Genomic DNA, 25,625 nt, shown 5'->3' on the forward strand with positions numbered 1-25,625 from the left:
CAATGCTTGTAAGATGAAATGCATTTTATCTCAACGTTACATACATAATTTCTTAAAAGTGCTTGGTTTTCTCCACTGATAGTTAAGACTACTGGTGTCTCAGATGCAAAAATCTGTGCAGTAAACTGTCCCCAGATATCTACGTATTACCCTTTTTTACTCAATAGTGCATTAGGAAGGTCACCAAAGTAAGACAACCTGGAGGCATTTAATCATGAGAAACCTTGATTGCATTTGGGGATAGTTTTGCTTCAAGTGAGAGAGTCTCCTTGATATGTAATTGCTGAATAAAGTTGTGCAATATTTATATTTATCCCAAGACGCATGTCCATGAATCCATGGCTCATAAGTGCCTGAACTACCAAAGACAGCAGCTAGTGTAATTGCTGATCATGTTTAAGTTTGTCTTTATTATTGTTATTAGAAATAAGTAATCAATCATAAACATTCTGTGCTCTCTCCCCATGATCTTCATCGCCAGTAGGGCCTTCTTCAACAGCGTATTGTCAATGTCATTTATTGCTTTATCAGAATGGTATACTGGAAAATTCAGTATAATTTTGGATTTTAAGCTTCAAATATATTTAAGTAATCGGTGTTATATTATCAATTTCTGCCATCATTATAGCCCTCTATTTTGTGTGTTGACAATGAAAGATCACCTGAAGCAATCACTGTTCTAACTTTGCCACTTTTATTTGTACTTCAAATTGTTTTCCCTTCAAACTTTTTTCTTCCTTACTGCATTTTTTTTATTTTTTCTGATGACTGTGAGCTGTTCCTTTCGAAGGTGACCTACAGAGGACTCTTTTTTCCTTTTTTTTTTTTTTTTTTTTAATTTAACTTATTCTTTTTCTCTTTCTGGTGTACAAAGATATTCATTCTTTTTGTTTGTTTACCCATTGCAATTCTTTTTTTCTTGGCTATTTCAGGAGTGTCAGTGCTGGTCTTTTCTGATTTTTCTGGATGCTACTTTGAATCTTCCCAAGGACAGTTATTATTAGCTCTTACATTGCAGCTGACTGGATATGGGTGTTAAAAGTTTAATCTGTTATCTCCATAAAATATAATTACTTGTACCCACCAACCTTGAAATAAGCCCATATATATATATATTTATATATATATAAACTATCTGTTTTTCAGGGAAAGCAAAATTTACTAGCTACCTTGTATCATCCAGAAATGTTCTCCAAACTACTGGCTTCATTAAGTATATATCATCTTGACTAAATCTGAGCCAGATTTTCTTATTTATATACATATGCCTAACACTAATAAAGTAAATTCTTGCAAACTCCCACTCATGAAGAAGCATGTTCTATCTAATTTCCTTCAGAACTTCTCAGGGAAGATTTTGCTGACACAGTGTCATTGTCTAGTTTGCAGTTTCTTATCATAATATTAATGTTTAAAACTGGCCAGGTGAATCGTATTTGAAATGCCAGTTTCTCTTCTCAGGGTATAAAGAAGACTGCTAGCTCTTACAGCAATATGCTTTGCTAGGTGAGATGTATCCCACCTCTTATTTCTACCCTTTATTTTCCCTTCTTCAGTATATTCCTCTTAACTTTCATAGGTAAGGATATATTATTTATATCCAGCCATACAACATGTAATATACACCATTGATATTGGCCTGTGTGGTGTTAGAAATTGCAAACAGATTGTGTATGACCTTGAAGACTTTATACACAAGGTAACCTTCCCATACACAGACCACATGCAACCATTTATAGAGTGCTGGAGCTCTAAAAAAATATGTAGCTAATCATGACTTCTGCCAGCTTTAAGGGAATGCGTCCTCAGCTGTAAAACATACATGTCACCATGATAAATAAGTGTCTAAAGGAAAATATCCCAGCTCCTTGTGTCTCTGATGCTTACATTATCCAGAAATGACTTTCAAATGATTTTTGGTAACTATTTGGGCACTTAGGTTAATAGTTCTTACTCCCCAGTTATTTTTGTTTGTTTGTGTGCTTCCTAATGGACAAAACTGTTTGTTCATAGTTTTATTTTGTTTTTCTGAAACTGAATAAACCAAGATCATCTAGTCCCTTCATAACAGAAAAACTCTTTCTCTGATCTTCCTTGAGGACCTTTGCAGTCTGTCTCCTTTGACGATGCATGGTGAGGACAATATACTAGATACAGCCTTACCAAGACTTTCTGCCATGACATTAAAAAGAAATCCCTCCAAAAGAATATTAATAATTGGTTACTTCCTTCACTGGGGGGGGGGGGTGCGGAGGAGGGTAGTGGGAATAGATAGCACTGCTACATTCAATGAAATGTCTCTCCTCAAACCTTGCAACTGTTGTATTGTACTATTTACTGGAATAAGCAACAATCCTGTGTTAAAATACAGCATCTGTAGCTCTAATGCCAGTGAGAAGAAGTAGCTGTTGAATTGTGTCCCTGGCTGCTGTGGCTGACAAGCTCATTGACAGAGATAAATATAAGTTGGCAGCATTACTGGATCCATATTTTAAGTGAAAATTGAAACCTCGCTTCTACAAAGTGCTGACAGGGCTATCTGGAAGGATGAACCATTAAGTGCAGGATCCATCTCCCTTACCTGCTTTGCTGAGTTTTCTGCAAGTTGGTATTTCACATACCAGGGAAAAGAGCCATCTGATGTGGCTTAGAAAATCTTTCTGAGCAAATCTTCTGAAAGCAATCAAGGTCAAAAGCTCAGTAAGAGACAGTGAGCTTAGGGCAAAGCTGTTTGGGGTTATAGTCAGATGTGAGACACAGGTTGGGCAAAGTGTAGCATCAGTTAAACACAATTTTAATTCAGTTGCCTAAAATAATTCTCTATTGCTATCTGGGATGCCCTGAGATACCCAACTATGATTGCTGACCAAGATGGGTGCAGGTTTCTTATTTATCCAATGAGATATCTCTTAGTCCTGTGCTAACATCTTGGATGCTTTAATGCATCTGATAAACCACCAGGCACTTATATTCTGGGAAATAAGTTGATTCCCTAATGAACCAGACACTTAGATGCAATCTACTAGATTTAACTGTCTTCTTCTCAAACTGAATCCCACCACTGTACATAGACTGTGCATGTTTGTGTCCTGCGTTAAATGCTTACAAAGGGAAACCGTGGGCTGATCTGAAGGTGTGGAAGCCAAGTAGGACAAAAGACATCTGTGGCATGTGGAATGGCCCTTTGGAGGGTGAGTTCCAATTGTCACAGTCTATTATTCCTTGCTTCTTTGGTCCTAACTGTAAGGAACATATCTTTTGTGCCTATGTAGAGCAACAAATAATATTTGTGGCCAAGACTCTGGCTACTTTAATCCTGTCTATTATGGGAAGAGGTTAATAAGGCTGAATATGTTTCATTTTGAAAAAAAATTAAAAAGTAAAAGAAAAAAAAATGTTTTGCATTAGAAAGAGATTAACCCATCTACCAGGAACAATTTTCAGGCTTGTCCAAAATTTTCAGAAAATTCTGTCTAATCTAAGTTAAGTGGTTGACCTTTTGCAGATGTCCCAAGGGCAGGGAAACTTTCCACTATAGCTGATTGCCAAAACCCCATCCAACCTGGCCTTGAACACTTTCAGAGATTGGCCATCCACATCCTCTGGGCAACCCATTCCAGTGCCTCACCGCCCTCACAGGAAGGAATTTCTTCCTTATATCTAATCAATGTCTGTCATTCTTTAGCTTAGAACCATTGCCTCTTGTCCTGTTACTACAGACACTGTAAAAGAGTGCCTCCTCATCTTTACTGTGGTCTCTGTTATGTATTGGAAGGCCACAACTGGAAGTCTATCCAGAGACTTCTCTTCTCTAGGCTAAACAGCTACGACACTTTCAGATTCTCTTCATAGAAAAGGTGCTCCATCCCCCTGATTGTTCTTTTGGTCCTCCTCTGGACCTGCTCCAAGAGAAGAGAGGAGAGGAGAGGAAAGGACAGGACAGGAAGTAGATATGGCAAGTCCAATCGATTATACAAACAGTAATGTTGATATCACATGATTTGGAAGTGATAAATACATTCCACTGTTAAATGCCACTTGTAGGAGAGCTCAGAAGAAAAAGTCCTAGGATGAATCTAAGGAAGGATCTTGAGTGAACCTTTGAATCTGAGGGGGTGGACCTGCAGGGCTAATATAGTTATTCTTTAATATTTCCCAAAGCTACTGTCCCTTTGTGCTGCCTGCTACTGATTCTTCAGTATTATATATAGCCTTCAGCTATATTCAATTTGCTCCCATACAACTACTGTCTGACAACAACAAAAATGTGTGCTCTTAATAGCTTAACCATTACGGTATCTTCTTTTACTGTCTGGTAGTTGCAGTGTGCTCTATTGTATTACATGAAAAATAGAGTCTGTCTCTTCTGTGATTGCATAGGGAGGAAAGATGGGTGCTGTATTTTGTCAGAATTTACAAGTGCTGGTGGGGTAAATGAATAAAATATTCTAAGTTAGTGTTTACCTTATTTCTTTCTTTGCTGGAGATTGAGATTGCTTCATATTCTTTCATTTTATATAACAGACTTGTCCAAAAACACTGTTGTTGTTGTTGATGTTCTGAACTTCAACATATTTAGTAAATGCTGGAACTTATGACAGTGAATCCAAATCTTGCAGTGGACGGCTGCTTTCTGAACAGGCTCGAGGGGAGACATTTTTCTTGCAGTCATTGAAATGGGTCATTTAAATGAAATGGCTACACCTGATGACTAGTGTTGTCCTAAAAATCCTATGAAGTCATCACTATCTGAGGAGTGTTTCCTCTGCTGCTCTATTTGTTTGTGAGGAAGTGGAAAAATCCTGTAGTGGGATAAATACAAAGGCAAGAACCAGAAGTGAAGATTTTTCTCTTCAGTGATTTAACCTTATCATAGAATCATAGAATATCCTGAGTTGGAAGGGACCCTTAAGGATCATCAAGTCCAACTCTTGACACCGCACAGGTCTACCCAAAAGTTCAGACCATGTGACTAAGTGCACAGTCCAATCTCTTCTTAAATTCAGACAGGCTCGGTGCAGTGACCACTTCCCTGGGGAGCTTGTTCCAGTGTGCAACCACTCTCTCTGTGAAGAACCCCCTCCTGATGTCAAGCCTAAACTTCCCCTGCCTCAGCTTAACCCCGTTCCCGCGGGTCCTGTCACTGGTGTTAATGGAGAAAAGGTCTCCTGCCTCTCGACACCCCCTTACGAGGAAGTTGTAGACTGCGATGAGGTCTCCCTTCAGCCTTCTCTTCTCCAGGATGAACAGGCCCAGTGCCCTCAGCCGTTCCTCGTACGTCTTCCCCTCCAGGCCTTTCACCATCTTCGTAGCCCTCCTCTGGACACTCTCCAACAGTTTCATGTCCTTTTTATACTGTGGTGCCCAGAACTGCACACAGTACTCGAGGTGAGGCTGCACCAGCGCAGAGTAGAGCGGGACAATCACCTCCCTTGACCTACTAGCGATGCCGTCACCTTCCATAACTGTATCCATTTCCTGCTTCTCAGAAGGCTTTGTAGATCTCTCATATGAAAGTTGCCATAGAAAATACACCACAGGAAAAATGTATGAGTAGAATGTTTATATTGTATCTACCAGACACAAACCCAATGGAAGAATATCATGGCCTAGGCATCCAGAGGACGCCAGTAGTTTTCGTGGGCCTAATTTTCAATTCAGTATACAAGAGTGCAATAGTTCTCCTAGAACTGTTCTTAACACGTCACAGTTGAGTCACGTATCTTTTTTTGGTCATGACACATATTTTTTTTGTGAGCATGAAAAACAGAGGCTGCTTTGGAAATGCAGGACCTTTGGTGACTTTTGAGAGAGAAACAATTCTATTCATGCAAGGCAAAGAAAAATGAAACAAACTCTATGAGCCATAATCCATCTCCCATGTCCAGTTAAGATGTTAGTCTATCTCTAGCCTGACTTATGTCTCAGTTCAAACTGAACATTGCTAAAAAAAACCCACATTGTTAATCTTCATATCTTTGCATTCAGTATTTGTATTATCTCTTTTCCATCTTTCTGGAAAATAATGCCATCATCCATGTCAATCAAATTTATAATTTAGTCATGAAATTCACCCAGGATTTTCTTTCTACCACATCAAGCTGTTTCTAAATCTTGCAGACAATTTTTGAAAAAGAAGTAGTTTTACTCATCCAAGTGTCCAGATAAATTGTATCCAGGCTCTGAACACCTGATGTCTCAGACACTCATAGCTTTGTTTTGTTGGTGTCTATCTAGAATTTTGATTTCTTTAATTGTGCTGTTTCTTTACTGTTGAACCAAATATAAGAAAACTCTCTTCTTTTTCATGGTTTTATTTAGCCCCCCCCCTCCTTTTTTTTTTTTTTTTTATCTTATCCTCTTTCACTTAAAACTGAGAGATATACTTTTCTGCATCTCCTGCAAACAATGTCATCTTCCAGCTTTATATTTTCCCCTTATTTTGCCTCAAATGCTTGGGGAAAACTCCCCATAAACAACCTTCAGTTTAGCATCAGTTTGAATATGAATGCTAAATCCAGAACACCCATCTAGTAAGAGTTAATAAGTTTAATGACTAGTACTGGGAAGACTGCAACCAAAAATTAACATAGGTGATACTACCAATTTCTGGTCTGGTATGTGCTGAAGTGACTGAAAATGAATACATGATTTTAACATGTGATATGGGACACAAATATTTTTTCACATTGTTTATGGCATTTAATTCAGTGAAATGATCCAATTTCAAGATACTTTTTTTTTTTTTTTTCAGTAAACCCACTATAAATTTCAAGATTTTGTCAAGAGCAAAAGTAAAATGTATGAGTATAAGGCATGCAGATTGTAAGTCTGTTATGCAACAAAAGGCATTATTCAGTATTTTTTTTATCTGGTCAATTATAGTAAAAAACTATAGAAAAAATTAGCTGTTTAACTATATAAAGTTCAAAAACTTTACAAAGGTTTAGCTATATATTAAAATAATTGTGCTTACGACATAACATTATAAAGATGGTTCACTAATAATTGTCTAGCAGCATCTGTCAATGTTTTATAAGTTCATGTTTCTTTCCTCTTCATATTACTTCTTGACACTCTTTTTTTTTTTTTTTTTTTTTTTTTTTTCCTGTGATGTCTCTAAAAACTTGGTAACATTCAGATTAGTTAAGCACTGCAAACCACTACCTGTAAGATCATTTTTTATGACTGTCTTACTCTCTCCCTATTACAAATTACTTGTTTCAGTATTTTTGTAAAAGGAATTGTTTTTTCTTTTACATTTGTACAGTAGCTGTAGGAGCTACAGTAAGATTCAAAAAAATAATAAATATTAAAAAAAAATCTACTATATTTAAACCAAATCACTCAAGCCCTTTCTAAAAGTGAATATATTAAAAATAAATAAATAAAAATGCTTTTAAACATCTAGCTGAATTCTAGCCAAATATCAGGTTAATCTAGTGAGAGAAATCCCCATCTTTATTGAAGATAATGACCTTCGAATAAAGGTAAATCTGAAAACACTTGGAGTCGTCCTCTGCAAGACTCCAAGGCACACATTTTAAATGGGATCAGTGTTTACCTCTCATCTTTATTGAACTCATCATTTACTTTATTCCAGCTCGGTTACTCTACAAAATGAAGCTAATGTCTTCTAATAATGGTTGGCACAGCATGCTCTTCTACTTGGACATGTTTACATGAATTTTACATAAATGAATAAGTAAAGTAATGGTGACTGTCAGTGCAATATTTATCATTACTTGATGAATTGTGAGTTCATGGTTTAAGATGACATAACTTACTAGCAATGCAAGTTTGCACAGGTTACTGTAGCAAATGTCAGGGTGTTGTTTTGTTTTGTTTTGTTTTGTTTGTTTGTTTGTTTTCTGTTTTCATCTTTAGCTTCAGCTGCAACCTAGTAATAAGTTATACTAGCTATAATTCAGTTGTCAGTAAAATGGAGTTGTGTTGGTAGAAAACATCTGCAGCCTCACTGGTCTTCATGGCTGTGTAATTGTGATCCTGCAGCAGAACCACTCAAACAGGCACCCAGTGAGGATGGTGTTCCTCTGGAGTCCTCCCAGACAGGAGGTGAAAGAAGGTACTGGTGTCCCATGGGATCCCTGTCACATCTGCCAGTGCCAGGTGTGTGTTTTAGATACTGTGACACATCTCTAAAGGTATTAAAGCCTGATGTGTGAGCAGTTGAGTTGAGTCATATGTAAGCCTGGTTCATATGTAAGTCTGCCTGAAGACATCTGTATTTAGGTGCAAATCTAGACTGGAATATCATATGAGAAGTTAACATGCACCAACTGACATACAGCAGAGACATATTACCTGAAGGTGAATCAGTTCCTCTTATGACACAGGGAATTAAAAGTTCTTTCGACATGCTTTGAAAATTTTTGTATCTAGTTGAGCAGATGTAGTAGTTTAACACCTGATAAGCATCTAAGTACAACACAGCTGTTCTCTCACTCCTCCTCCTCAGCATGACAGTGTGGGGGTGGGGGGAAGAAAATGAGATGTAAGTAAAAGAATAAAAACTAAAAAAATAAAAAAACTCATGGATTTGAGATAAGAGAAGTTTAATGAAAGAAAAATAAAGCAAAGGCCTCGTGGAAGCAAAAGGAGGAAACCTGGAGGTATTAAAGAGATGTGTGGATGTGGCATTAAGGGGCATAGTTTAGTGATGGGACTCAGTGGATCAGGTTGATGGTTGGGCTTCATGATCCTGAAGATCTTTTCCAACCTGTATGATTCTGTGGTTCTATGAATAGCCAATACATTGTTTTGCTAGAACTCTGTTCTAGCTAAACATGTAAAGCACAGCACTATGTGGGCTGCTGTGGGGAAAGTTAACTCCATCCCAGCCAGACCCAATACATCAGACTAAAGAAACCACATAACAAACAAGGAATAGGTGTTCATGACTTTTATCTAATAAAATCTGATTACTGACATAAAAAAATGGATAGCAGTAGGGGTCATCAATTGCAAAAGCACAAGACTCTATCAGATGATTTGCAGAAATTGTACTTAACTGTCAGTACAGGCCAGTCTGATTAGCCTAGAGGTTGTGTTTTAGGAATAGGTCTGCAAGTATTGAAGTCTATCATAATATGTCTGTATTCAGTTCGTCTTGTTGAATTTCCAGTGTATTTGTATATGTTCATGAACTGGGATTAAACTTGAAAATCAACCTTTACATCACTTGACAAGTCTATCCTGGCAGAGTGAAACTTTAAAGACATTGTTGCCAAAACTACACGTGCACAACTTGAGGGAGAATGAGATACCAACCCACCAGGGGGTGAACCCAGCAAGAGATGACTGGAATTGATACCTGAATCAAATCCACCCTCCAGCAACACAGTCAAACTGACTTCAGAGTAAAATGGTCTTACTAAGTACAGCCAGCCAACTATGTTTTCTGTTTGTTTGTTGTTGTTGCTGTTTTGTTTGCCTTTTTTTTTTTTTTTAATTTTGAGTTCCTTGTTTAGTGATTCATAGCTAGAATGAGAGAAGTGACACCTCAACCAGATCCCAGAATATTTGTTTTTAGGATGTGATTAATTTTACTGAACTCATGCTGTCCAACATGTAGCTATATAGTCTAAAGTGGTGGTCCCAATTTCTACTGCAATCAGATTATCTACAGAGAAGAATTTATCAAACCTACTTTGGCACTTGCCTTTGGATGAGATGAACCAACTTCAGGAGGTTTCCATCTCTCCCTGCTGACCATGAGTGTTTCAGACCAGACATCCATCATGTGATGGCCAACATCAGACTGTATGAAACAGCCTCTACAAAGACATTGAGGTAGAGCTAAACAAAAGCCTGCAGCTCCACTTTAAAGTACAGAGTTTGAGTTAGAAAGTGACAAATAATGACACGTTCATAACAATAAGATCTCCCTCAGCATATTTCCACACTGCACAGCCTGGTTGGAGTATGGTGCAGGATCTCAGGATAGAAAGAAGCTCCTCTGTTCAGGTACCTTTCATATCATCTTTTACCCAAGCACCTTGTACGAAAACACTGCATCTGCATTCAGCCTTATTGCTCAAGCTTAAATTGGCTTAATTAGTGGCATTGATTTGAAGTGAGAATCATGGAGGCAAGGGGAGTGTACTTAATAAATTTTCAAGACTTTTTGCTAATTAAACTCTGAGTTGCCAAACACTGGGAGGGTAGTTGTGGATTCTCAGACAAAGTGGAGTGAATATTGTGTTGGAGGTTTTCCCAGGTTCTACCCTATCTCAAGTTATTTCTAACATTATCCCACTCAGGTAGTTAATAAAACAAGATGTTTTAAAACAGCTGATCAGTCTGTCATGATGCATCAGAGTAATTTCTTATACCTGCATAAACTGGAAACACTCTGGATGAAAGCCGGTAGCACAACAGGCGCTTAATTGCTCTCCTCTGGCCTCTGGCAGGATATTTGCACCCATTCAGGCCTTGTCCCAGTAAAAATGACCACAACCTCCTCTTCTCTAGAACTGCAATGACTTGGACTTGGTAAGGATTTAGTAGATGCTTCTCTTGAATTAACAGAGTTCACAGCATTGTTTTTCGGCAATGAACAAAATGACCAAAATTATTACATTTTAAGCAATTAAGTCTCCAGTTTCAGTTCACACACAAAATGTGCCTAGGGAAGGAATTAAATTTATCACCATTCTCAGAGAGAAGAGAAGATGCTAAATAGGACCGATCCATTAGCATGTTCTCTCTAATTTTCCTTGCGTGCAAAATGTTCTGTTCTGCATTACTTTGTTTAGCTGAGAGATCACATTCAACATGCAGAGCCAATGTTTGATTACACTGTTTATCACACCCCTGAGTTTAAATCAGGAGTAACACTCCCCGGTGCTTATCATGGCCACTGTGCTGCATATAAAACCTACTGAAGCTCCTCCTCTGCAATGTGAAGAAAATCCATATAAACATCAGCAATCAAGGTGGCAGACCCAGCAGTGCTACAGCTTTTTGGTATTTCACAGCTTATACCCTTTCTTGCCTAGTTAAGTACAAAGTCAGGTCTTGCTATGTTTCTAGTTAAGTGCAAAGAGCATCTTCAACAGATTTTCTACTGATTTAGCAATGTACTTCCCATATGCTCTGTTGCTGGAGGGGCAGCCCTTTGGTGTAATTTGGGTGGAATTTGCATAGGGTATATAACATACACTGCTGTGTGCAACCATTCTCTTCCACAGGGAAGTTTAGTTACGATTTTCCCTTTGGACAGCACAGAAAACAGATTCTTTGTGATTCTCTGACTACAGCTTGTGCATGAAGCAGTATCTCAATCCCTGTATTTTTCCCAGTGATCCTTCAGGCAGCAGCTTTCCTGTAAACACCTGGATGTTCCACATTATGCAGAGTGTTCTCCAAAAATGGCTGGGACAAATTATAGGATTCAACTGCTGGGGGAGTTGCCTAATCAACACACAAGGTCACATTCAAAAGCTTCAATGTTACTTCCCAATTAGAGCAATGTATCAGATGGGAGACTAAATATTGATGATTTATTTCTTTGGCTAGTAATCTTTTATTTCAGGGATGTAGTACAGTTCCTACGCAGGTTTCTGTGTACAATATATCTCTAAGAAATTTTAAGAAATTATCGTTCAGTGGAGACAAACTTGGGGTTGATATCATAGAATCATAGAATCATAGAATCATAGAATATCCTGAGTTGGAAGGGACCCTTAAGGATCATCAAGTCCAACTCTTGACACCGCACAGGTCTACCCAAAAGTTCAGACCATGTGACTAAGTGCACAGTCCAATCTCTTCTTAAATTCAGACAGGCTCGGTGCAGTGACCACTTCCCTGGGGAGCCTGTTCCAGTGTGCAACCACTCTCTCTGTGAAGAACCCCCTCCTGATGTCAAGCCTAAACTTCCCCTGCCTCAGCTTAACCCCGTTCCCGCGGGTCCTGTCGCTGGTGTTAATGGAGAAAAGGTCTCCTGCCTCTCGACACCCCCTTACGAGGAAGTTGTAGACTGCGATGAGGTCTCCCCTCAGCCTCCTCTTCTCCAGGCTGAACAGGCCCAGTGCCCTCAGCCGTTCCTCGTACGTCTTCCCCTCCAGGCCTTTCACCATCTTCGTAGCCCTCCTCTGGACACTCTCCAACAGTTTCATGTCCTTTTTATACTGTGGTGCCCAGAACTGCACACAGTACTAGAGGTGAGGCTGCACCAGCGCAGAAATATGTATTTCTTTTTTTTTTCTTTTTTTTTTTTTTTCTTCCATTATTCACATTATGAAATGAAATTGCAAAGATAATTGGCTGCATTCTGTTTCCAATTATCCCTATTTCTACTCCACTGATACCATTAGGGATTGCATAGATGAGGCAGAACAGAATTAAGCTCACTACTCTTCAAGGTGGTAGGTACTTCCATGTGGTAGGTAGGTTGTTTAGCAGAAGAGGATTCTGGATGGGAAGTATGAACAGAATTTGAAGGCGGCCTTAGTGCACTAAAACTGGACTTAATCCAAGCACTCTGAGAAGTGTTTGGTGTATGGATCACACTGGGAGTGGGGGGTCTCTATTCTAGTGATGCACTGGGTTGCTTTTCCTTGCTTCCACTGTGAACAGGGCTTTTCTCCTCTTCTGCTTAGAAAGAGCAATGTGGCAAAATATTTGGTTGACCAGAAGACATTTTCAGTATGTATGACATGTATTTCTGACCTGTGGTAGTTACCCATCCCACGCAGTCGTAGGCTTGATGTTTATTGTTTTCCTTCTCTTTGGCCCATTACCTTTAAATCACTGCCAGCTCCCATAATCATTCATTTGTACCTTTTTTTTTTTTTGATATTTTCCAGTGAATTGTAGACTCCTTGAAGAAAGGCTCATGAATTGTTTGAAAGTTTGTATACTATTTGGAAAACAGCTTTTGATTAAAAAACATTTACATTTATTTGAGACCAAGTGTTCGTTTTCAAACTAAAGTATGAAAAGAAAAATCAAATGATGTTCCCACATAACCTATTGTTATGAAATGATCTGAAGGAAATGAAGAGAAAAAAAATACTGTAAAAGTTTAATGTCTAGTCTACCTAAACAGAATATCTAGCTTACAGGACAGTAACTAAACTGAAATCCTCTTTTCTGCAAGCTACCATTGTTTTCCTAGACTCTTGACATTCGTTGATTGCTGTGCTTTTTTGCTGTAATAACTACTTCATTGTGTAATTAATTTTACTGCAGAATTAATTCGCACAGTTATTGCTTTGCATTATTCAATAATTAATTCCCTGTAAGCAGACTCATGTTTTTTGTATATTCCCCATATTATTCCTGAATTGTCTTCCCTTCTGTAAGGTGACAGCAAGCATCCTTTTTCCATCCCTTATTTTTTGTCCTTCTCTTGTATCTTTTTTTCTGTCCTCCAGTCCTCACCACTCCAGAACGCTAATCAAATCCTCACTCTTGACAGAGCAAAGGCAATTCTCTTTACTTGCATCACTAACAAAAAAAGTCAGTTTCAAGACACAAAAAAGTGGATGGATGAGGCAGTTTCTAGACCTTTTCAAAGACAGTTCAAGCCTACATCTGACTGGTTTGGGGCTTCTCAGAAGCAGCTGTCTGGTTCTGAGGATAGCTGATAGGGCTGGAAGTGATAAGTAAGGGTTTGCAAGGTCTGATGGTTATGGTCAGGGAGGGATTTATGGAACTCCAGTAGACCAGTAGTGAGTGAAGAGACCTGTGAGGAGATTTCAGGATGCTAAGGGGGAGAGAAGAAACGTGAGATGAGACCATTTAATGGGGTCTTGGAGGCCACTGGTAGCAGAAGATCCTTTATTTCTCCTTTCTCTGAAGGGTCTCACAATAAATACAGCAAGTTTGGCAAGCCCACTTCTTTTGGGAGCTTCAGTAAATATCCTTTGTTTTTATTTTGTATGAAAACAATCAAGCCTTGTGCCTCACTGTGGCTTTGCTTTGAATTTTCATGTTCACAAAACTCACATTTTCTTTACAGGTTGATTTATCTGCTATCACAGAAAACATGTGTTTCTTAGCTTCACAGAAAGTGATTATCTGCATTGTTACTTTGTTTATTGCTTGCTTTTACTTCATTTCTAGTGCTTGGCCAAATCATTCGTATGGGAACTTTATTTATTTATTAATTTGAGATAAACTTTACTGATACCTGTTAATAAACAAATGCCTTTTGGTAGAATTCTGGCTTTGCAAAACTGAATGAGACCCTGTACTTTTTGTCATGTAATAGGAGTTATGCTAGTGTTATAAAGAGTGGGCTTTTATACTCTTTAGGTGAATACAGTTAGGTGAGATGAATTCTCCATATGATATGATCTCTTAGAATAGTTTCTCATGAATTTGGATGCTTATATGTTTGTGGATTTGCTTTTGCAAATATTTTCTAATTTCCCCTCAAGCTCATTTTTCCAATAACATTTCTGTGACAAAGCTTGTTTGCTCCAACATTTGTCCAAAGGAGTTGGGTAAAAAATAAAATTCAAAAACTTAGAGCAACATTATTATTTGACTCATTTTTTCCATGAAAAGGTCACATCCAAACACTCCTGATGACTTTATTTGCCTTTGGATTAAGTTCCAACTGCAAAGCTTGTTTTTCAGGCACACTTCATAAGCAGAAGACACCGTGTTTGAATCAACAGCCCAAAAAAGATCTGTGCTCCAGGGAAAAGCAGTTGGAGCACAATTAAAAGATGATGTCTGGATTTTCCAAGCTTATTGAGACTTTTTGTTTCAGAGTAGAACTCACATCTTAATATGTCAGGGCTCATCTACCTTAAATAGTCCATGATATTCCAAATATTAGGTTCTAAGTTGCTCAGCTGAAATATTCTCAACCATCGTCATCACAGTAATACACTCTTTAGGAATTAATCCAAATATCACTGGAGTTGCCAGGAGCTTTACTTTGAATACACTGGATTGGAGATACACACAGTTAATCTGCTTTTAATTTGTTTTGGAGTAGATTTTATGGCCTTTTGCAGGCTGGTACGGATTTATTTAACCCACAAAGTTAAAAAGCTAGAAGCTATTAATAATGTCAATGATACTGTGAATTACAACATCACATTTCTCAGTGGACAATCAGAAGAGGTGTCTCTTCCTGCAGAATATGCTGCAGCACATTGTCGTCCATCAGCATTGACCCTTAGCAACAGAGGGAGCACAAACATTTCAACCTCAATCATTTAGGTGTCATCCTTTGAAAGGTTCTGGAAGGGAAGCCTTGTTCCAAGCACAACAGACCTGATCTTTGGCCTTGTTGGAGGTCAAAAACTTTTGCTGAAGTTCTTGATGCAGTCATGGCACATAAAGGATGAGCATATTAGATGGACTCAGTTTTCCCTTACTTATCCCTCATTAAAACAAGATTTAATATGAACATTATTTGAGTTAATTAGCAAACATATATTACCATTATTGCTTAATATTTTTATCATAACAACCCATTAAGATGGCTACAAATTGTGACTGAGACTCTGTTGGATGACACTTACCTGTATAATATACTTGTACAGGACTCAAGCTTTCCATCATCCCTGCAAGCATAAGGTACTGTTAATAACATAAAAGAAAAGCAACAAAAAAGAGCAAAGACAGATGTAGTGACACATAGTGCCATGGAAACAGAAAGGAAGCTTACAGTTCAGGCAAGTTTTCGTTTTTTTGTTTAAAAAAAAAAAAAGAGAGAGAGAGAGAGAGAGAGAGATTGAGAAAGTAACTCAGGTTTAACATTCCTAAATGAAGTAACAATTCCAAATTTCAACATTTTCTAAATGTGGAAATCTCAGTATTTCCCTCAAGCTGGAACCTCATATTTGCAATTCAGTCACAGTCTCCACAAATGCTATGCTCAAATGTTTGTAAAGACATTGTCATCCATCCAATGTCATTTCCCTTGGAGGGAAAAATATTCTGACTGGTCTAAAGGTCTTGCTCCAGGCTCAGTGAATACCTGAACAGATCTCCAGTTCCCTAGTACTTCTTGCGTCTTGTTCCAGCAGGGGCCTGTTGTCCACAGTTCACAGTCTCAGCTCATAACCCTGATGAAGGCATCTCCTGTGAACCTAATTTATTCTGTGATCCAGTAATGAGATTGTGTTTGATCATTAAAGTCTTACCTTGACATACATTTTTGGCATGGTTGCATCCTAATTCTGAAGGTTAAAGATGTGCAAACCATGGTCTTCTGCTGTTTCAAGAGAGGCCTTACAATGAAGATTTAAAGTACAGATTTATTGCAAGTGAGAAGTTAGATATTTCAGCTTTATTTTGAGGTGTACAGAGTTTATATGCTTAGCCATCTTTGTCAGCAGAGCTGACAGCAGACCAAGTTCTGTTCTTGCTGCTAAAGAATTTGTATGGGTGTCTTACTTTTTAGGAAGGTTCTTTTTTAGGAAGGAAAATATAGAGATCCATCAAGATTTGTCCCACAGAGGAAACTCCTATTTTCCTCAGGAATCTTGAAGCCATGTAAGCTCTTCAAGAGAATGCAATTTTCAGTAAAGAATTAGTTTCCTTGCTGAAATGGATTCCTGTGACAGTCTGTATTAACACTGATTACTTTGATTATATGCTGATTTTAACAAAACCATATATTCAAGAGAAAACCATATATTCATGTTCATTCCTCCTACAACTTTAACACACTAAATCTGGGAAGAAAAGTTGTGTCCTCCAAAAATATCAAAACATTTTGCTTCTTCAATATATATATAAATAAAATAACATAAAAGAATAACCTCTTACATTATCTTTTACTCCAATAGTAGATTATTATGTTAATTTTTAGAAGATGCAAAATAAAGAACATAAATTTCATACTCTTTATGCCTGTCTGCAACTTCTTTCAAATGAATGTTCTCTTCCTTCAGTTTTCTTTCTTTCATGCATCTGCCTGCTCTAGTTATGAGCATTACAAAACAAATTCCTGTAATTTTTAGTTATTCTCAATACTAAGGTACAGAAACATACCGTGGTTTACTTTTTTTTTTTGGTTAAAATACCTGCATATTTTTGCATCTGATGATTTTTGATATGTATTGATCTGTGAGAGTTGGTGTTAATGCCACTGTCATGCCAACAAGATTTAGAAGAAAACGGAGATGGGTGGCCTAAAGCTAAATTACTTTCTTCCACACCCTCCTCCACCAGCTGTGCTTTGCATTATGTATTAGGACTTTTTTTTTTTAATGCATATAATATTTAATGTCACTGGAAAGTTAAAAAGGAAGAAAAGGGAATGTATTTCAGTGTTGGATGGCAGCCAAATTTTTTTGGCAGGTCTGAATTTAGAAAGCAAGAGTGAAGATTTCAGAATCCTCTTTTGAAGATAGATGCTTACTAAAAAATAAAAATCGGACTGCCTCAGCATATTGAAAAGCACCAAAACTTTCAGAAGTGAAAACCTGACTCCATTGAAAACCCATTGAAAATCTTGTGTCGATGATTCAAAGGTATTTGTTGCAAACTCTGATTTTAGAGCAGTTAGTAGTAAATACAGATGTTAATTTGGACAAAGAACAATAAAATAAATTATGAGGGATTGAATAATATTCTGCAGCTCATTGGAGAAAAAAAAAAATCTTTGCTTAAAAAAGACTAAATATGAAGTCAGGCAGGGGGTACTGTGCAGAGCAGCATTAGCCTCTGAGCTTGTCTTATAGCCTGGAACTCAACTCCAGCTTCACACATTTCAGTGGTGGCACCCACGTGCAATTAAATGCAATTAAAGCATTTAAATTAACATTATTCTCAGTGGAAACCTAGTCAATACTGTCAAACCTGCAAAGTGATTTAACTTATTATATACAAGATGCCACAATACCATTTCCAGTCACCAGAGGAGTGTTATCTCTGCAGAGGAATTTATCTCACTGATTTTGAGACAAGATGGACCATGCACCCTTGTGGAACAATTTTGTCTCCACTGATCACAGAAGGAGTCCAGAAAACCAAGTGAGATAGACTTTTTGTATGTAGCAGGCTAGTTTGTCAATCAAATCTATCCCTAATCATCACATTATGTGCTACTTCTCTCCAGTAGATTCTTGGCAAATAGAGGATGGTGCTGGGGTAATTGCCCAGAGTAAAATTTCTAGCTGTAAAACAAACAAACAAAAAAGTCAGAAAATCACTGGCATTGAAACTTTGAGATCAATAAAGATGCTTGGATGAAATATATGCAAATGTATGTGCCAACCTTGAGCACTGTGGTCATGTATTATGATCTAGTCAAGCAGTATACTTTCTCCCTGGAAACATGGTCATGCTCGTATTTGCTATTGTTATGTTTTGGAGCACTTTCCTCCCTTGGCATAGGACTGTTTTTGAACATCTGGCACCCAAGAATGACTTCTTACTGTGCTTGAGAATTGAAGATGGTTGAAAATAGAAGGAATACTGTCTTAAAAATAGGAAAAACATTAAAAATAGGACAATACAGCTTGGAAAAGGGAATTGCTTTATAATTAATGGCTATTTGTGAAAAGGCAGTTCTTGAGTCATTTACAGACTTATTTACAGACTCTTCCAATCCCAAACTTAGGCAATGACATAGATGCTGTGTGGAAAGGGCATATTATAAGAACTGAAGGCAAGGTAAAGAATAGAAGTTAGAAAATTCTTACCTTGTTACCAAAAATCAGGACAGATTTTTAGGTCTGCTATGGTGGTTATACATAAAAGTCAGCTGTCAGCCAGCTGTCCTGGCTGTGTCTCCTCCCAGCTCCTGGTGCACCTCCAGCCTTCCCTTTGGCAGGGCAGCACAAGAAGGGAGCTGAGAAGTCCCTGGCTGTGTGCAAGCACTGCTCTGCAACAATTAAAACATTGGTGTATTATCACCACTATATTAATCAAAAATCCATAACACAGCATTGTGTAAGCTTCTACAAAGAAAATTAACTCTGTCCCAGCCAAGACCATGATGTAAAAACATAAAAAAGGTGGCTGAACTTGAGTTGGAGTAGCTTTGCAAAGATAGATGTCAAATTGCAAAGGAGGTAGGAGTCACTCTATAGGAGCTACAGTGCACTTGATAAATGAAATTGAACAAGATTATCAACATGCTACAGAACCTTGGCACTGGAAGATTTTGCTTAGTGCTCTGGCTAGAGAGCTAATTCTGAATTTTACTAATAGGCCGTAAAAGTCTGCGCAGAGTGGTTGTCATGGATTTTGTTTTATTAAGACATGAGAAATCATTAGTTAGGCAACATAAAAGGGATGGTTCTTGTGGCCTTCTGGATAAAGCAGTATCATTTCCCCTAAAACAATACCTCTTTGGGATATTGAGAATCTGTCTCTATAGTTTCTTCCAGGAAGCAGATATTTATTGAGGCATTAGCAGACTGTAAACTCTGGCTTTTCACTGGATTCACAACTTAATATATGCATTCAAAGGATTTTGTTTGCTTGGCATTATAAATACTACAAAAGCCTATGGCAGGATGAAAATCATTTTCGTGTTGCATTGGGCTAGTTTTGCCAGTAACTTTATCTGGCCAATCTCAGAATATTCTATCTTCATGCAGAAATAAATTGATGCAAATTAACTCTGGGGTTTGATTTCATCCTGTTTTAAAATTTCATTACTGGGCATATGCTTAGGGTGATACTGTCCCATAAGATGAATGATATTACCAGTGCATTCTCTTCCTTTGGTTCCAAGCACAATAAAAGAATTATTAAAATCCATTGAGATGTTTGATTCTGCAATGAAAGCTTGCTGCAAGCTGTTCACACACAGAGATGACCTGCAGCAAGCCGTGATGTGGTGCAAGGAAGGAAATAGGTCTCCTCTCTCACCAGTTGCCAGGAGCTTCCCCATCAGCACCCATTCTTCATTACCAGGTACATGATCTAGTCCATCCCAGGAACCTTGGTGCAGTCCCATCACCTGTGTGTTCAATGACCTGTCCTGCCTTGCTTTCAGCTATTAAGGCTGGAAATACCTACAGAACTGTAAATTCAATACCAAAATTTGCTTAAGAGATAATGTCAGTGCAATAAAGTGCTGTGACAGGATAATGGTCTCTTGACACAATAAAGCTGCCAAAAATAAGCCAAACAGTTTATAGATAATAAATGTCAAGGCAGAGGTAGATGTTTATTTTCAGAGCATCACAAGCCCATTATCCTGTCAGACCCTCCAGTTTTGATTTCTTTATTTCCATTATACTAAATGAATAAGGAACAGTAAGGAATGAGATATCCTGCAGGCCAATCACAAGCCAGTTCAGCTCGACAGCTCCAGCAAGGCATTAGTTCATGTCAACACGTCTGTATTGAGAAGCTGCATTGCTTTGAATTGCTGACACACAAGCTTCAGATGAACAGACATCCCTTCATCTCTTCTAGGAAGTGTTTACCTGACAACCAAATATTTCTCAGTGTGGTTAAAACTTCAGCATTTCAGTAAAGAGGAGAACATTTGGAGGAAATGAGGAGGGCACGTTTCTCCCTGCACTCTGGCATCTGTACAAAACTTTGCAGAGACAAACATTAGGTGGATGTTTGGAGGTGGTAGATGAGGTCCATGGCCAGTCAAACATGTATATTCATGTAGTTACAATTCATGTAGTTACAATAGCTGTGAATTTCTAGAAGGGAATAACTGGTATCTTCCTTTATATGCAGACTGCTAGGAGATGTAGTTTAAGTCCAGTTGTCATCTTTTATCTTGACACATGCTTCCTCAGATGAACATTTTGCATCATTTATACACCTTTTGCTATTATTATTGTTGTTGATGATGATGTTATTTGACAATAAGCACATGCTTTATGGAATAGAGTTTGATAAGAATAATCTCTGTCCAAAAAGATGGTACAGTCTGGAAGCGAAAGAAATCTCATATACTGCTGAACAACAACAACAACAACTAGGGGAAGAAGGAGCTGTTGTCTTTATTTGCTGTTGCATGTAACAAATAAAATCTGGAGTTCCTGCAGTGGGCAAGATACCATGAGGACGACATGTCAGCATGGTCTTGAGAATGGATTTAAAGGCAAGCAAGTAAGAGTATCTGAAATGAGTCCAAAAAAAATATATATATATATATATTTCCAGAGTAAAATACATTGAGAAAAAGAGACCAGTTTACAAGAAATCTGTGGTGATATTTGGACTTACTAATATTATTTATTTTATGTGGAGCTTTCCATTTACCAATTAAGTGAAGTCAAATGGCCTCCAGAATAAGCAGTGTGACAAAGGAAACTCCTGGCAGCTCTCCTATGCAGAGAATGCCAAGGGCATGGAATTAACCTTCAGTCTTCCTGCTGGTGAGCTTCTCTGCTTGTGCCAGTTTTCCCAAAGCTGCTTTTGGGGGAATGGCTTTGCAAAGAAATATATATATATATATATAATTATTATTATTTTTTTTTTTAAAGCACTCCTTCTTTCTGTATGACTGAAAGAAAAACATGCAAGATAAAAAAAAACCTTCCACAGGGGAGTACGCATCTGGAGATGAGCCCTAATCTCCTTTGGACATCAGCCTGGGCTTTAATTTATGTAGGAATGCCTGAATGGCTGATGTGTGAAAAATGCACTTTCATGGGGGAGATTGATGTGGGCATGAAGAGAAAGTGCCAGCCTGTCATGATGAGGCCATTTTGGGATTATCTCATGATAGATAGGTTCAGTTCTTTGTGTTTGCTGAGAATGGTAATTGTATCTATTTACAGGACCATGTTGACATCAGTACAGAAGGGGAACAGACTTACTGAAACACTCTCCAAAGGGAATGTTTCATGTCCAAAAAAAAAATGTTTCATGCCCAAAGGGAAACTTTCATGTCCTTCCTGACTGGGTTTTTAATCCCCATTGCAGTGAGATTTATTAGGTAGACCACCTGGGTGAATGATGGTAGGTGACAACACCAGTGACCACAATAACCTCCAAGGCTATGTTCATTGTACCTGATCGGCCACCTGGAGGTTAGGTATATGGTCTGAACTTCAGGTATTATCAATAGTCCCAACACAAACAATCATATCCAAAGGCTTTCATCCCATGCTAATAAAAAGATCTAGTATAAGTCTGAGGTGAACCTCCTGCTGAAAATTAGGCACATAAGCTTTAAACAGCTAATGATAGGTAAGTTGTATCCCATCCCATAAATGAAGCTCATGACTTCTTATTGCATAATAATTCAATATTACAATACAAAATACACTGTAAACTTCAAAGTTATAGGTAAAATCGATAGCTAATAAAATGCTAAAAATCAATTATATGAGACAAAATGATGCCATTTTCAATTAGGTTTTTGCTTCAACAATAAATATCCTTAATATTTAATTTGAAATCGACACCTCTGTTAATCTACTTAGAATAGCCTAGGAATTAGATATATAATTACTGTTATTTATATAAATCATTTAAACTAAAACAATTTCAAACAGTTCAGAGTTCTTACTAAAGTTATAAAAGAGTGAAGCCAGTTAACCCATGAAGGGCATGGAGCAAGTAACAGAAGTGGAATTTAAGAGCTAAATTAATGCCAATACCACTAGACACTGTCAGAGTCAATGCAAAATATTTTCTACTTATTCCAATGATACAGTCAACTTTTTTTTTTTTTTTAGGTGCTAGTTCATTCAAAGTAAGAATACCAACTGGGAATCTAAATGAGAACAGTCTGGAAGGATTATATGGGATAGGATACAATTTAGCTATCATTAGGTGTAGAGAATGTGGAGCTCTGAAGCAATCAGTGCAATTTATTTATACAGATTATAATTTAAGTTCATCCTAGATGCAAAACATGTCTTTAAAATCTCTCCTGCTTTGCTTATGCATCTATGACAGTCAAGAAAATTTTATTTAACTAATAAAAATGATTCTTATAATGCTTGGTTTCTGTATTTTAATTAAATTCCAAGATCCATGCAAAAGCTATTTGGCACTTACTGTTAGGGGGGAGGAGAAGTTAATTAACTCTTTAATAAATAAACAATTTATCATTCACATTTTTTCAACAAAATAGAAATTAAATAATAAAGAACTTAAATGTAGGTTATTCTGAGTTATTCTGTGTATTTGCTTAACTAAATTCATATAAATAGACAATATCCAATATTTGCAAAAGGGTGTATCTGATTCTACCAACAACTGAAAATTAACATAAGAACATACCATGAAGGTTTTCATATTTATTGCATTTTGCGAATTCTTGAGAAGGGCAAGGTTGAAGAAATATGTTCTGCTTCATGGATTATGAGCTCTATCAGGAGGAACCCCTTCATTAGGAGCAACTCCATCAGGGGAAACCCATCTATTAGGAGGAACTTTAAGACAGAGACCACTGAGAATCTCATAGCAGACTCACAAAACCTTTCACTGCTGGAAATCACACCCCTTCTCTGGACAGTCTTATCTGTTCTTTGTGTTAAAAGTTTTTGGTGTAAGGAGTCTAACAACTTTCTTGCAGAAATTTATTTCATGTTATTCTATTTACCAAGGACACATAAAACATTAAATCCTCCTTCTTTTTGACTAAATTCCACGTTTTGAAAAAAAATAAAATAATATCTGCTTTGTTCTTTCCTATAGCATTTGCAGATGGCAAGGAATGTTTTCTTAGAGGGAGCAGTACAGTCTCAAGCTGAAAGTACTGAAGTAGAGCATAAAAAGCTGAGAAGTCTGCAGAGGGAAGAAGGTTTAGGGTTAGGGAGGCATCTCATAAATGCTCAGGAAGCCACCTTATTCTAGACATTAACTGGAAATACATGCATCTGATAGAAACAGGTCCAGGAGATTCCTAAAACACCTTGATGGTAGCTTCTTGGTACAGGTACTAAGGGAGTCATCTAGGAAAGGTGCCCTCCTAGATTAGTTGCTTGTAAACATAGAGGGTCTTATGGGTGTAGCAGCAATTGGCGGCCATCTTGGCCATAGTGACCATGAAGTAGACAAGTCTAAAATCTTCAGTGATAGGAGAAAAAATGCCACCAAAATTTCAACCCTGCATATGGGGAGAGCAGACTTCAGTCTGCTCAAGAAACTAGTTAGTGAGATCCCCTGGGAAAGTGCTTTTGAAGGCATTGGGGTTCACCAGTGCTGGTCAATTTTTAAGTACCACCTCTTAAGAGCACAGGAACAGGCAGTTCCAAAATGTCAGAAGTCAAACTTGTGGGACAGAAGGTCAGCTTTGCTGAGCAGAGGTTTTCTTCTGGAGCTTAGGCGGAAAGAAAGCATATGGCCGCTAGAAGCAAGGTCTGGCAATGTGGGAGGACTACAGAGATACTGTTCACTATTGTAGGGAGAAAATTCATGTAGTAAAAACTCAGTTAGAGTTGAAGCAGTCCAGTACTACTGTGAAGAATATAAAGGGCTTTTAAAAATATTTTAACAGCAAAAGGATGGCCAGAGATAACATCGGTCTATTACTTGATGAAGATGGTCACCTCACAAATAGGAACATAGACAAAGCAGAGTTTTTTTAACACCTTCTACACCTCTCAGCTATCTGATGATGGGCTCTGAGACCCCTGGAGCTCTGAGTTGGAGAACCATGACCGTGGTAATGATAAACTGCCAGCCAACCCTGAACCTGTGTGGGATTTGCTGCTCCACCTGGGTGCATATAAGTGTATGGGGCCCAATGGGATTTATCCCAGGATGCTCAGAGAGATGTCTGATGTCATCACAAAATCTTTTTCAATTATTTTTCAATAATATTGGGAATTTGGAGAGGTCACAGTCAATTGGAAGCTGGCAAATGTTGTCCCAGTTTTCAAGGAGGGCAAGAAAGAAGATCCTTGTAATTACAGGCCTGTCAGTCTTATTTCAGAGCCTGGATAAATTATGAAAAACAATTATTCTGGGAGTTATTGAAAAACACTTGAAAGACAATTAGGTCATTGTTCACAGCCAACACAGGTTCATGAAGAGAAAGCTTCTGTACCCAGAGGGTGGTTGGGCACTGGGACAGGCTCCCCAGGGCAGTGGTCACAGCACTGAGCCTGCCGGAGTTCATGAAGCATTTGAACAACACTCTCAGACATAAGGTCTGGTTTTGGGGTGGTCCTGTGTAGAGCCAGGAGTTGAAGCCAATGATCCTTGCGGGTCCCTTTCAACTCAGGATATTTTATGATTCTATGATTCTAAGTTAAGAGACGCACCTAATGGGTTTCATAGCTACTGATGTTTGAGCTGGGTAACCTGACTACACAGGAGATAGAACTAGAAATATTTAAACAGAGATGAATTTGCTTTTGAAAAGTTTTGTTTATCTTTTATTGCAATTTAATTAAATGCCATTGAGATCAAATGATGAGGTTTCTGCTGTGGTAGTTACTCAGGCGATCATTTTCATGCTGATGATGACAGAATCTTGAAGTCAAACCCAATAATTAAATTCAGCAAAGAACATCAGAGGAAAAATATTGACTGAAGCATCAATTCATGTTTTTTTCAGGAGGTGCAATATCTCATGCATTGCAGTGGAACCAGTTTGTAGTGAAGTCAGTCTGAAGTCTATCATGTCTCGTTTTGGGGTAACAAGTATGACAGAAGTGGGCACCATTTTCTGAAGATTCATGTCATAAAGGTATGAATTTGCAAAGAATTAAGGAAGAGATCACTATTGCAGTGACAGAGAT

This window comes from Anas acuta, chromosome 3 (assembly GCF_963932015.1).
Source record: "Anas acuta chromosome 3, bAnaAcu1.1, whole genome shotgun sequence".
Classification (NCBI taxonomy): Eukaryota; Metazoa; Chordata; class Aves; order Anseriformes; family Anatidae; genus Anas; species Anas acuta.